The following is a 14,819-nucleotide window of genomic DNA, read 5'->3' as shown; positions in this document are numbered from 1 at the left end:
ATTTGGAACAGAAAGTTATCAAACTGTGCATATCCTTTGACCCAGTTATATGACTATAAGGTCTATACCTCAGAGAAATCAAAGAAAGAGAAAAAAAGAGGAAAAATATATACAAAAATATTTGTAGCAGACATTTTCATGGTAGTCCAAAGTTGGAAATAAGGAAATTGTGGTATATGGGTATTATAAAATATTATTGCACCATAAAAAATGATGAAGTAGATCATTTCAGAGGAAACTGGGAAGACCTCAATAGATGCAGAGTAAAATAAGCAGAACTAGAACAATCAATGTAATGATAATGTAAAGAAAAACAACTTTAAAAGACTTTAGAATTCTGATTAAAACAATGACAAACCAAGAGAATAAAGCTGAAATATGCTATTCACCTCCTGAGTGGAAATAAACTTAAGATATAGGAAGAAACATTTTCGCCCATGGCTAATGTGGTGATTTATTTTTGCTAGACTACCAGCTATGTATTGAAGACTTTGCTTTTTGGTATTTTTGGTATTTGGGGTAATTTGCCCAGTCAGAGAAGAGGCAGGGGAAACAGTAAATTGATTTTTTTTCATAGATACTTCCTAGGAGCATCTAGACAGCTCAGTGGATAGAGAACCAGTCCTGGAGATGGGAGATCCTGGGTTCAAATGTGGTCATGGATACTTCCTAATTGTGTGACCCTGGGCCAGTCACAACCTCAGTTGTTTAGCATTTACCGCTCTTCTGTTTTGTAACTAATACTTAGTATAGATCATAAGACAGAAGGTAAGGGGTTTTTTTGTTTAAAAAAGGCAATTTTTGGACTACTCCATTTATCACTCAGGAAGAACTTCCCCTGGGCTTACTTAGTATTAACTCTAAGACAGAAGGTAAGGATTTTTTTTTTAAGATGCTTTCTAATTGGGAAAAAAAAAGAAAAGGAAAGGAAAGAAAAAGAGAGGAGAGGAGAGGAGAGGAGAGGAGAGGAGAGGAGAGGAGAGGAGAGGAGAGGAGAGGAGAGGAGAGGAGAGGAGAGGAGAGGAAATGCACAGTAAGGAAATGGAATATATTGTGCAAAAAAACAGAAAGCTGGCCAATGTCTCTGGGTGATGAAGGAGAGAAAGTATAAGAAGACTGGAAAGGCAGGAAGAATACCAGTTTGGCTTTTAAAGCCACACAAAGAAGGAGAAAATTCTTTGCATCAAATTGCTCTGATAAAAATCTGACCCCTAGTTGTTCCATCTGTGGAGCCACTCCCAACACACACACTCCCTTTGGCCATCCTCCCTGCCCTAACTTCACTTTCTAGCTCCAGTGTTTTAGGTTTTGTTTTGTTTTTTAAACTATTACTTTCTGTTCTAAAACCAATACTAATCATCAGTTCAAAGGCAGAAGAGGTAAGGACTAGGCAATGGGGGCTAAGTGACTTGCCCAAGGTCACATAGCCAGGAAGCATCTGAGGTCAGATTCAAACCCAGGACCTCCTATCTCTAAGTCTGTTTCTCAGTCCACTGAGCCACCCAGCTGCCCTCAAGTCCATCATTTCTAAAGGAAGAAATCCTACTTCTGCCAGATGTGATGATGTCAAGGCCTTGGAAAGGAGGGGTAGCCATCCAGAGAACAGAGAAAGTCCTTGAGGCCACAAAGATATCAGGAGAAATAAATGAGCAACAAATCACAGTAAGGGCCCAGCAGAAAAGCTATAGCCAGAAGATATTACCCAGATCCAGGGAACTGATGACAGTTACATTAAAATTCAGGAGAGCTGAAGACTACCCCATCAACCTCTCCTCTCTTATAAGTCTTTCATACTCTGTGAAAAATGACCTGGAATATGTGAAAAGCCTTGGAACAGACCTAGTGAACAAAATGAAGAGAATCACCTTGGGTTTCCAAACTGGATTTGGTTCCTTTGGAGGGGAAAGGGTGACTGATGTCCTCTAATAACACAATAGCTAAATTTAGGGACCCTTTTTTGCACTGGAGACCAAAACTGCACCAACCCATTCAGCTACAGAACTGTGCTCAGCCTTACAGATGCAAGGGAAGTGTCTAATGAGCTTCTAGGGAAACAGCACATTCCTGGTTCTCTGGATTTTCCACAAAGTGGGTTGCTATTTGTTGCAAGTTGCTGTTTGTGGGTCATGAATTGGCTGGGAAAATGTTACACAACAGTTAGTTTTTTTCCACTGATCCTGAGTTTCACTTTGCTGAAGACAGTAAACTTGGTGTAATTCTTTGACCCAAAGATGGATAATTTGTACACCATGAGCCCTCTCTCTATCTGTATAATATAATGTGATAATAATATAATAATCCCTCCATTGCTCATCTTGTCCAGAAATTCAGCAAAAATAACATTCGGACTTTTTTGCCATTCCAGAAAAGTTTCAAGCTGTTTACAAGGAACCAAACATTTCAATCCCAAACTCAGTAATGGGAACACTGACTGCAAATTACAGCAACATAATTCAGTTGATCATTGATGCGTGCCATTCCCTATCTTCAGAAGTCATTTTGGAAAGCAGCAAGTTGCCAGAGGGAGTAACAATAAATTACAAATCTTACTGCAAGAATGGGGTGATTGGAACAGGAAAAAATGGAAGAAAATGTACTAATGTTTCTACTGGGGATGAAATTCAATTTGAGATTAGCATGACTACTAACAAATGTCCCAGTAAGGACAAAGAAGTCTAAGCCTCTGGGGTTCACTGAAGAAGTATTGATTACTCCTCAGTTTATCTGTGAATGTGGGTGCCAAATTGAATCCTTTCTGAATATAGTCTTTGTCTTCAGTAAGTGGACCATTCCACAGATCTCTATGTAAAGTGATTTTTACTTAATGTGAATTTTCCTGCAGAAGTAGGAATGGAAGGGGGGAAGGAGGCAGGAAAGGAGCCAAGCCTCTTAAAAGGAGAGATCTTGGCATACACTTCAAGGGTATTTGGGGCTGAGGGCAAAGAATCAAGAGCAGGAGTTTGACACTTGGAGAACTGGCCAAAACCAAGAGGAAAAAGAGGGAGGAGGGCAGATATGTTGGAGACAGACACAGACAGACAGGAAAGGACAGAGACAGACACATGGTACCCAAGGGTAGACAGAACAAAGGCAGACACAAAGGGGCCAGAAACCTGTGCTGGTGGGCAGATTGAGTTAAAGGTCTTTTCTCTGAGCATTGGAGGTAAGCCCACAATCCATGGCAGGGGTGACTTGTCTGTGCTTCAGTTCTCCTTTCACCTAGAGGGTTTTTAAAGGTTATTTTTGTTCTTATTGTTGGGCAGGGGATGGAAGGCCATAGAGTGCCCAGCTAAGGACAGGAAAGAGAAAACACAGTACTGTACAATAAAGTTAATATAGATGGGAGTTTGGGGGGAATGTGTATTTCTTTCAGAATTCTTTACATTAAGACAAATTTGTATGAAGAACTGTTTATAGCCAGACATGTCAGGATATTGGGACATTTGAGTGTGAAGCCTGCTAGTACAATGAAGGATATACTAGTAAGAATTGTGAATGGAGCACAGATGAAGAAAGCCTTCCTGGAGGAAAGGAAATAACTTCAAAACCTGCACCAACAATGAATATTATATCTGTGGATATTATGAGCTGTAAGAAGAGTGAGGATGAAAATGAAATTTATTCTAATCAGTTCTGTCAGCATGACAGTTTTAACTGTGATCCATCCCATTTTATGAAGGAAATGGTATTTGCAAGCATGGAGTATGCTTTCCAGTTTTCCTAACAATTTTTACCAAATAGTGAATTCTTATTCCAAAAGCTTGCATCATTACTTTTGTCAAACACAAAGTTACTATAATCTTTTACAATTGTTTATTGTATATCTTTGTGTTCCACTGATCTTCTTTTTCATTTCTTAGACAGTCCCACTTAGTTTTGATAATTACTGCTTCATAATACAGTTTAAAATCTGGTACTGCTAGACCTCCTTCCTTTATATTTTCTTCATTAATTCCATTGACATTCTTGATCTTTTGTTCTTCTAAATAAATTTTGTTATTATTTTTTCTAACTCAATAAAATAATTTTTGGTAATTTAATTAAAATAGCATTGAATAAGTAAATTAGTTTAGGTAGGATTGTCATTTTAATTATATTGGCTCTGCCCACCCATAAATAATTAATATCTCTCCAATATTTAAATCTGACTTTATTTTTATAAAAAGTATTTTATAAGTTGGTCACATAATGGAAGCAGTCTGGCAGAAACTAGATGCAGACCCAGTATCTTACACCATTTACCAAGATAAGAGTTACAAGTAATTTAGAAGAATAGGGAACATATTATCTATCAAATTTATGGATAGGAGAAAAATTTATGAATAAACAAGAAATAGAAAGCATTGTAAGATATAAAATGGATAATTTTTAATACATTAAAGAGGAGGGAGTTACCTGGGCATTTTAATGTAACAAACAATTTTTTTTACATTATGGAGTATGTGAATGTAACCTGGGGTTCACTGAGAGTGCTTACAATTATTCTTTAGATGTCTCTTTCTATGTGATGTGGAATGTGTAAATATATAATGGGTGAGGAAACTGGGAGTAAGGCTCTTGTAAATACACAGATTCCAGTACCAAGGGCCTACTTGTGAGATTTGTCAGATCTGCTCTGGGGTCTGTGCTGAGCACAAAGTTAATATTCAGTGTAGAGTGTTGGGGGGGGGGCAGTAGACATATGTGTGTATCCAGGAATGTAAACATTTTGATATTATCCTGGTAAAAGATTGGTATCACTTGCCCCAGCCTGGCTCCCATTTATCTCTAACCCACCATAAAGAGAAAGATGTGGGTGACTGCTGCTCCTATTTCATATATCATTCCAGGGGAACAATGAGGCTGTTTTTCATGTGGTGGAGATATTGGCATGCCCTTGGGAAGCTGCTGTTGATAATTCATCACAGAAAAGAGTCTGCTAAATTTGAAAGAGAAAATGAATGTGAATGGAACATGGGCAAAAATCCTTTTTACAGAGAGGAGTCAACTAATTGGAGTCAACCAATTGTCTGTAGGGGACAGCTTTTTATAGACACAGGAAGATAGCCTTAGGACAAATTCATAGTGGTTTTGCCAACTCATTACACAGAATCTACCTCCCAGGGTTTTTGTTAAGATCAAATGAGATAATAATTATAAAGTGTTTAGCACAGTTTGTGGTACATAGTATGAATGTTAGCCAGAACTATTATTATTAGATATTTCCCATGAAGGCTTTAAAAATATAGGTTATATATATATATATATATATATATATATATATATATATATATATACATATATATATTTCTTTTTCCATATAAAGTTAGAATCAGTGACAGGGACTATCAGAAAATGATCTAGATTATCTTAGCCAGCTATAATTACATAGTGCCTTTTTTCCACCTTTTTTTTCCTTCTAAACTATTGAAATCTAGATTTTTATGAAATATAAGATTCTTGTCTGAATATTTGAAAGGAAAATGGTTAAAGTAGCCATCATGATAAGATCTACCCATTAAGTAATGCAATATAATTTTAGCTTTGCAAAAGTGTGAGGGCTTGAGTTTAGAGGCATAAAGAAAAGTAATTGTTCATCTATTAGCCTACTAGAAATTTTGCTTTTAACCTTATCTTATTGAGATATGCCTATTACATATTTCTAATTACACAGTTGGAACTTATTTAGCAGGTTTGAGAATTAAAGGTGTCAAAACAATCTTTAAATATTTATTACTATTTTTCTATTGTCTGTAGAAGAAGACTATAAAAAGCACATGAATTAATTGAAAGTGGCTTTTTGTTTTGACAGTGAGGAGTGATAACCATCTCTTCGAAAGGACTGAACCCCTGGTCTTCACCCTCCATGAAGCGGGGAATGGGGGAATATGAGATTAAAGGTGGTTCACGGTGAATCTCCCAATGTAAGGCTGTAAGGATGAATGGGAGTGGTATCAAGAACATCAAGACAATGCCTATCATATAGGAAGTGCTTAATAAATGCTTATTATTGACTAATATGGAAATATGTTTTACATGACTACACATGTAATACCTCTACCAAGTTTTCTGCTTTCTCAATGATGGGAGAGGAGAAGGAAAGAAGGAAAGAATTTAGAAACCTCAAAAAATTTTAAAACAAATGTTAAGGGGCAACTAATCAGTGGATAAAGAGCCAGGCCTGAAGATCATAGGTCCTAGATTCAAATGTGACCCTCAGATACTTCCTAGCTATGTGACCATGAGTAAGTGACTTGACCCAATTGCCTAGCCCTTAACTCTCTTCTGCCTTGGAAACAATACTTAGTATCAATTCTAAGAGAGAAGGTAAGGAGTTTTTTGATTTGTTTTTAAAAGAATGTTAACATAATTTTATATACAATTGGAAAAAAAACAAAATATTTAATTTTTTATAAAAGAAAAAAATGCTAGTTGACTGACTATGAGCCTCATCTCAGGGTCAGGGTCATCTGTAAGAGGACCTTACCTTGTTGAATGTTGTGTAATCTTGAACCCTTGGACTAAGTTTCCCAAAATTCCCTTTTCCCTTTCATGTATCTGCTTTGTTACATTGTTGGTATATAGTGAGTGTGGCTCCTCCCTCTCACTCTCTTCTTTAGCAAATGGGCTGGATTAGTAACTTTTTTAGCTAGTTCTTTTTTTTACTTTAGTCATTATTAATAAAACTTTATAAAATATAATAGTTATTGAATATTAATTTAAAAACCCACAGCTGTTAACTCCTGAGGCCTAGGTCAACACTGAAACTTGCCCTACTCAATGTTCCCTACATCATCAGCCAGAATCTCCCCTTCCCAGGGAGGCAATGAGGAAGATGATACCAAATCTTTGCCCATTAGAGACCTCTGCTAAAGAACTAACTGCACCAGGGACATGTTTAACAATGGGACTTCTGGTGGGGGGGGGGGGCGATAGATAGATAGATAGATAGATAGATAGATAGATAGATAGATAGATAGATAGATAGATAGATTTAAGTTTAACTTTGAGTGTGGAAAAAGGAGCCCAGATGGCAGAGTAGAGGCATGGGAAATCTCTATGAAAATCCTCTCCACCCAACCTTAAAACAATGCTTCAAAACAAAGATGGGAGTAGCAGAACCAACAAGGGAATGGAGTGAAACAATTTTCCTGCAGAAAACAACTTAAAAGGTAGGCAGGACTTCCGGTTAAGATGGCGGCTTAGAGAAAGCTAAAGCTCAGATCTCCGGAAAACCCTTCCCTACCGATCTCAAAATATAAGCTCCTAAGGCGCTGAAATTCAAAACGATCAACAGCACAGACCCTGGGAACCCTCCTCCTGGACCTGGACCCGGTTCAAAAGGTACGGCTCCCCTCAAAAGCCAGAACCCGAGATCACTCGGACCTCAGGGGTAGGAGCGCAGAGTCCAAGGATCCCAGAAGCCGCAGCCCGGCTGGGCTCAGAGAGCAGAACCCTCAGGGCCTTCTACCCGAGTCCCAGTGAAAGTTACTGCCTGGGGCTTCCGCTGCAGAGAGCTGGTCTAAACAACAGCAACCCTCAGGGCGGGCAAGACAGCCTCACGGGCTGGATCCTGCTATCCAAGTCTCAGCGAAAGTCCTTGCCCTCGGAGCTTGGGAAAGCTGCAGCCCATCCCCCCTGAAGGCCAACGAAACAGCCTCACGGCCAGCGATTCTGAAGGCAACTTCCGGAAAGCGAGCTGGGGGGAGAGGGTGGCCTCGTGGTCCGACCCTTCCATTCCAGTTCCAGTGAGGCACATTCAGTTTAACCCAGGGAAAGCTCATAGAACCAACATCTGCCCAGGACTAAAGCCTCAACACCAGACAGAGATAAGAAAAGCTAATCCTCCACATTCAGAGATGACAAACTCCACAGAAGCACAGAAGCCCCAAAATACCAAGAAAAATAAGAAGAAAGGGGCGACTTTGGACACATTCTATGGAGCCAAAATACAAAATACAGAGCAGATAGAAGAAGATATACAAGAAAATTCTCCAAAATCTTCCAAAGGAAATAGAAACTCTCCACAAACCCATGAAGAATTTGAATCAGAAATGACCAAAAAGATGGAAGCCCTCTGGGAGGAAAAGTGGGAAATAATGCAAAAGAAATTCATGCATCTACAAAACCAGTTTGACCAAACTGTAAAAGAAAACCAGGCTTTAAAGCAAGAACTAATAAAGCAAAGCCAAAACACCAAGAAATTAGAAGAGAACATAAAATATCTCACCGACAAGGTGATAGATCTGGAAAATAGAGGGAGAAGAGAAAATTTAAGAATAATTGGACTCCCAGAAAAGCCAGAAATAAACACCAAACTGGACATGGTGATACAAGATATAATCAAAGAAAATTGCCCAGAGATTCTAGAACAAGGGGGCAATACAGCCACTGACAGAGCTCACAGAACACCTTCTACACTAAACCCCCAAAAGACAACTCCCAGGAATGTAATTGCCAAATTCCAAAGCTATCAAACTAAAGAAAAAATCCTACAGGAAGCCAGAAAAAGACAATTTAGATATAAAGGAATACCAATCAGGGTCACACAAGACCTTGCAAGTTCTACTCTGAATGATCGTAAGGCATGGAACATGATCTTCAGAAAGGCAAGAGAGCTGGGTCTCCAACCAAGAATCAGCTACCCAGCAAAACTGACTATATACTTCCAAGGGAAAGTATGGGCATTCAACAAAATAGAAGACTTCCAACTTTTTGCAAAGAAAAGACCAGAGCTCTGTGGAAAGTTTGATACCGAAAATCAAAGAGCAAGGAATACCTGAAAAGGTAAATATTAAGGAAAGGGGAAAAATGTTATCTTCTTCTTTTACTCAAACTCTCTTCTATAAGGACTACATTTATATCAATCTATGTATACTAACATATGGGGAAAATGTAATGTATAAATAGGGGGTAAAGAAAGACCAAATAGAATAATGGTTCTCACACAAAGATTCACATGGGAAGGGGAGGGGAAGAAAACTCCTATAAGAAGGAGAGGAAGAGGGGGGGGGGGGGTTACTGAAACCTCAATCTCAGGGAAATCAACTCTGAGAGGGAAAAACATCCAGATCCATTGGGATCTTGAATTCTATCTTACCCAACAAGGGTAAGGAGAAGGGAAAACCAAGGGGGGGAAGGGGAGAGGGAGAACAAAAAGGGAGGGAAAGAGAGGGGGGAGGGGGAGGGAAGAAAAAGGGAGGGACTAAAAAGGGAAACATCAAGGGAGGGGACAAGGGGCACTGATTCAAAGTAAATCACTGGACTAAAAGGTAGAGCCGAAGAAGAAAAGGTTAGAATTAGAGAAGGCAATCAAAATGCCAGGGAGTCCACAAATGACAATCATAACTTTGAACGTGAATGGGATGAACTCACCCATAAAACGTAGACGAATAGCAGAATGGATTAGAATCCAAAACCCTACCATATGTTGTCTTCAAGAAACACACATGAGGCGGGTTGACACCCACAAGGTCAGAATTAAAGGATGGAGTAAGACCTTCTGGGCCTCAACTGATAGAAAGAAGGCAGGAGTGGTAATCATGATATCTGATAAAGCCAATGCAAAAATAGACCTGATCAAAAGGGATAGGGAAGGTAATTATATTTTGTTAAAAGGGACTCTAGACAATGAGGAAATATCATTAATCAACATGTATGCACCAAATAATATAGCACCCAAATTTCTAATGGAGAAACTAGGCGAATTGAAGGAAGAAATAGACAATAAAACCATACTAGTGGGAGACTTAAACCAACCATTATCAAATTTAGATAAATCAAATCAAAAAATAAATAAGAAAGAGGTAAAAGAAGTGAATGAAATCTTAGAAAAATTAGAATTAATAGACATATGGAGAAAAATAAATAGGGATAAAAAGGAATACACCTTCTTCTCAGCACCACATGGCACATTCACAAAAATTGACCATACATTAGGTCACAGAAACATAGCACACAAATGCAAAAAAGCAGAAATAATGAATGCAGCCTTCTCAGATCACAAAGCAATAAAAATAATGATTAGTAATGGTACATGGAAAACCAAATCTAAAACCAATTGGAAATTAAACAATATGATACTCCAAAACCGTTTAGTTAAAGAAGAAATCATAGAAACAATTAATAATTTCATCAAGGAAAATGACAATGGCGAAACATCCTTTCAAACCTTTTGGGATGCAGCCAAAGCGGTAATCAGAGGCAAATTCATATCCCTGAAAGCTTATATTAACAAACAAGGGAGAGCAGAGATCAATCAATTGGAAATGCAATTGAAAAAACTCGAAAGCGATCAAATTAAAAACCCCCAGCAGAAAACCAAATTAGAAATCCTAAAAATTAAGGGAGAAATTAATAAAATCGAAAGTGATAGAACTATTGATTTAATAAATAAGACAAGAAGCTGGTACTTTGAAAAAACAAACAAAATAGACAAAGTACTGGTCAATCTAATTAAAAAAAAGGAAGGAAGAAAAGCAAATTCACAGCATTAAAGATGAAAAGGGGGACAGCACCTCCAATGAGGAGGAAATTAAGGCAATCATTAGAAATTACTTTGCCCAATTATGTGGCAACAAATACACCAATTTAGGAGAAATGGATGAATATATACAAAAATACAAACTGCCTAGACTAACAGAAGAGGAAATAGAATTCTTAAATAATCCCATATCAGAAATTGAAATCCATCAAGCCATCAAAGAACTTCCTAAGAAAAAATCCCCAGGGCCTGATGGATTCACCTGTGAATTCTATCAAACATTCAGAGAACAGTTAACCCCAATACTATACAAACTATTTGACATAATAAGCAAAGAGGGAGTTCTACCAAACTCCTTTTACGACACAAACATGGTACTGATTCCAAAACCAGGCAGGTCAAAAACAGAGAAAGAAAACTATAGGCCAATCTCCCTAATGAATATAGACACAAAAATCTTAAATAGGATACTAGCAAAAAGACTCCAGCAAGTGATCAGAAGGATCATTCACCATGATCAAGTAGGATTCATACCAGGGATGCAGGGCTGGTTCAACATTAGGAAAACCATCCACATAATTGACCACATCAACAAGCAAACTAGCAAGAACCACATGATTATCTCAATAGATGCAGAAAAAGCCTTTGATAAAATACAACACCCATTCCTATTAAAAACACTAGAAAGCATAGGAATAGAAGGGTCATTCCTAAAAATAATAAACAGTATATATCTAAAACCAACAGCTAATATCATCTGCAATGGGGATAAACTAGATGCATTCCCAATAAGATCAGGAGTGAAACAAGGATGCCCATTATCACCCCTACTATTTGACATTGTACTAGAAACACTAGCAGTAGCAATTAGAGAAGATAAAGAAATTGAAGGCATCAAAATAGGCAAGGAGGAGACCAAGTTATCACTCTTTGCGGATGACATGATGGTCTACTTAAAGAATCCTAGAGATTCAACCAAAAAGCTAATTGAAATAATCAACAACTTTAGCAAAGTTGCAGGATACAAAATAAACCCACATAAATCATCAGCTTTTCTATATATCTCCAACACAGCTCAGCAGCAAGAACTAGAAAGAGAAATCCCATTCAAAATCACCTTAGACAAAATAAAATACCTAGGAATCTATCTCCCAAGACAAACACAGGAACTATATGAACACAACTACAAAACACTCGCCACACAACTAAAACTAGACCTGAACAAATGGAAAAACATTAACTGCTCATGGATAGGACGAGCCAATATAATAAAAATGACCATCCTACCCAAACTTATTTATCTATTTAGTGCCATACCCATTGAACTACCAAAATACTTCTTCACTGATTTAGAAAAAACCATAACAAAGTTCATTTGGAAGAACAAAGGATCAAGGATATCCAGGGAAATAATGAAAAAAAACACATACGATGGGGGCCTTGCAGTCCCTGACCTAAAACTATATTACAAAGCAGCAGTCATCAAAACAATTTGGTACTGGCTAAGAAACAGAAAGGAAGATCAGTGGAATAGACTGGGGGAAAGCGACCTCAGCAAGACAGTATACGATAAACCCAAAGATCCCAGCTTTTGGGACAAAAATCCACTATTCGATAAAAACTGCTGGGAAAATTGGAAGACAGTGTGGGAAAGACTAGGAATAGATCAACACCTCACACCCTACACCAAGATAAATTCAAAATGGGTGAGTGACTTAAACATAAAGAAGGAAACCATAAGTAAATTGGGTAAACACAGAATAGTATACATGTCAGACCTTTGGGAGGGGAAAGGCTTTAAAACCAAGCAAGATATAGAAAGAATCACAAAATGTAAAATAAATAATTTTGACTACATCAAACTAAAAAGCTTTTGTACAAACAAAACCAATATAACTAAAATCAGAAGGGAAACAACGAATTGGGAAAAAATCTTCATAGAAACCTCTGACAAAGGTTTAATTACTCATATTTATAATGAGCTAAATCAATTGTACAAAAAATCAAGCCATTCTCCAATTGATAAATGGGCAAGGGACATGGATAGGCAGTTCTCAGATAAAGAAATCAAAACTATTAACAAGCACATGAAGAAGTGCTCTACATCTCTTATAATCAGAGAGATGCAAATCAAAACAACTCTGAGGTATCACCTCACACCTAGCAGATTGGCTAACATTACAGCAAAGGAAAGTAATGAATGCTGGAGGGGATGTGGCAAAGTAGGGACATTAATTCATTGCTGGTGGAGTTGTGAATTGATCCAACCATTCTGGAGGGCAATTTGGAACTATGCCCAAAGGGCGACAAAAGAATATCTACCCTTTGACCCAGCCATAGCACTGCTGGGTCTGTACCCCAAAGAGATAATGGACAAAAAGACTTGTACAAAAATATTCATAGCTGCGCTCTTTGTGGTGGCCCAAAACTGGAAAACGAGGGGATGCCCATCAATTGGGGAATGGCTGAACAAACTGTGGTATATGTTGGTGATGGAGTACTATTGTGCTAAAAGGAATAATAAAGTGGAGGAATTCCATGGAGACTGGAACAACCTCCAGGAAGTGATGCAGAGCGAGAGGAGCAGAACCAGGAGAACATTGTACACAGAGACTAATACACTGTGGTATAATCGAACGTAATGGACTTCTCCATTAGTGGCGGTGTAATGTCCCTGAACAACTTACAGGGATCCAGGAGAAAAAAACACCATTCATAAGCAAAGGATAAACTATGGGAGTGGAAACACCGAGGAAAAGCAACTGCCTGAATACAGAGGTTGAGGGGACATGACAGAGGACAGACTCTAAATGAACACTCTAATGCAAATACTATCAACAAAGCAATGGGTTCAAATCAAGAAAACATCTAATGCCCAGTGGACTTACGCGTCGGCTATGGGGGGTAGGGGGGAGGAAAAGAAAATGATCTTTAACGAATAATGCTTGGAAATGATCAAATAAAATATATTTTAAAAAAAAAAGGTAGGCAGATTGGATCTTGTTCACTGGGGTAAGAAGGGAGCACAGCTCACAGCAAGGCCATGCAACCCTCAACAAGGGTGCACCAATGAGTATTGGCACAAGCCAACAGCAAGTCTCCTCTCATTCCACACCTACCTCCAGGCTCTGAATCTGGGAAAAAATTCAACTTCAAACCCTAAGACCCTGACTAAGCCAATAATAGTGCACCTCCCACACCCACCTCTTGAAGTTCCAAGCCCTAGAACAAGCCTGCAGTGAGGACCTAAACCCCAGCACAAGGCAGTCAGTCTGCAGTGCACCTAGCTGGTGTAGCCTGAGCGAAGCTTGAAGCTCCTGTCCAAGCCCAAAGTGATACCTCAAGCCTCAGCTCAAGTCAATGCAACTGGCCAGTGTACGCCCAGACTGAGACCCAGCATCCCTTCCCTAGCCTAGGATTAGGCCCTGAGCCTCAGCACAAAGTAGATCACAGTGCTCTAAGACCTGCAAGTCATCAGCCATCCCTGGGGGAGGCTGAATCAGCAGTGGGAGGTGGCTTCCAAAGCTCCTAGCCCACAGGCCATCATGTCACCTTAAAAGAACTAAACCAGGCAGAAACCCAGAACTAGAGCTGAGGGTAGTAGTAAGGAAAAATTGAAGCTTAAAAGAGTTCCCCCTCTACCCTGAGAACAGAGTCCACCTTAAAATAAAAGTTGAGAAAAAGGCTAGGAAAATGAGCAAACATTAAACAAATCTAATCAGAGGAAATTATTATATAGACAAAGAAGAGCAAGGTGCAAACTCATAAGCAGAGAGTGAGATCAAAGCAGCTACATGCAAAACTTCAAAGAAAAATGTGAATTTGTCTTGGACTCAGAGAAGAGGTTGAAAAGGATTACAAAAATCAAATAAGAGAGGCAGAGGGAAATGGGAAAGAGAAATGAAAGAAATGCAAAGCAGGATTGACCAAATGGGAAAAGAGGTACAAAATTCCAACAAAGAAAATATTTTCTTAAAAAGTAGAATTGACCAAATGGAAAAGGAGGTTCAAAAGCTCACAGAAGAATATAATTCCTTAAAAATAAGAATTGAGCAAGTAGAAGCTAATTACTTCATGGGACACCAAGAAACAATAAAACAAAATCAAAAGAATAAAAAAAAAGAAAACATTAAATATCTCATTGAAAAAAAAACTGACCTGGAAAATAGTTCCTGAGGAGACAATTTAAGAAATATTGGACTACCTGAAAGCCATGATAAAAAAAAAGCCTAAACATTATGTTATCAAAGAAAACTGCCTGATGTTCTTGAACAAGAGGGTAAAATAGAAATTTAAAGAATCCACCAATCACCTCCTGAAATGAATCCCCCAAATGACAATTCCAAGGAATATTATA

General features: G+C 38.3%; 1 pseudogene; it reads left to right on the top strand.

The window, feature by feature from the left end:
* The first annotated feature begins 437 nt into the window (after positions 1-437).
* On the top strand, positions 438-13,774 carry LOC100617558 (integrin beta-1-like; annotated as a pseudogene).
* The last annotated feature ends 1,045 nt before the right edge of the window (positions 13,775-14,819 follow it).

Source organism: Monodelphis domestica, chromosome 3 (genome assembly GCF_027887165.1).
Source record: "Monodelphis domestica isolate mMonDom1 chromosome 3, mMonDom1.pri, whole genome shotgun sequence".
Lineage (NCBI taxonomy): Eukaryota > Metazoa > Chordata > Mammalia > Didelphimorphia > Didelphidae > Monodelphis > Monodelphis domestica.
The sequence above is the reverse complement of the archived record's forward strand: the minus strand, read 5'-3'. Positions and strand labels throughout refer to the sequence as shown.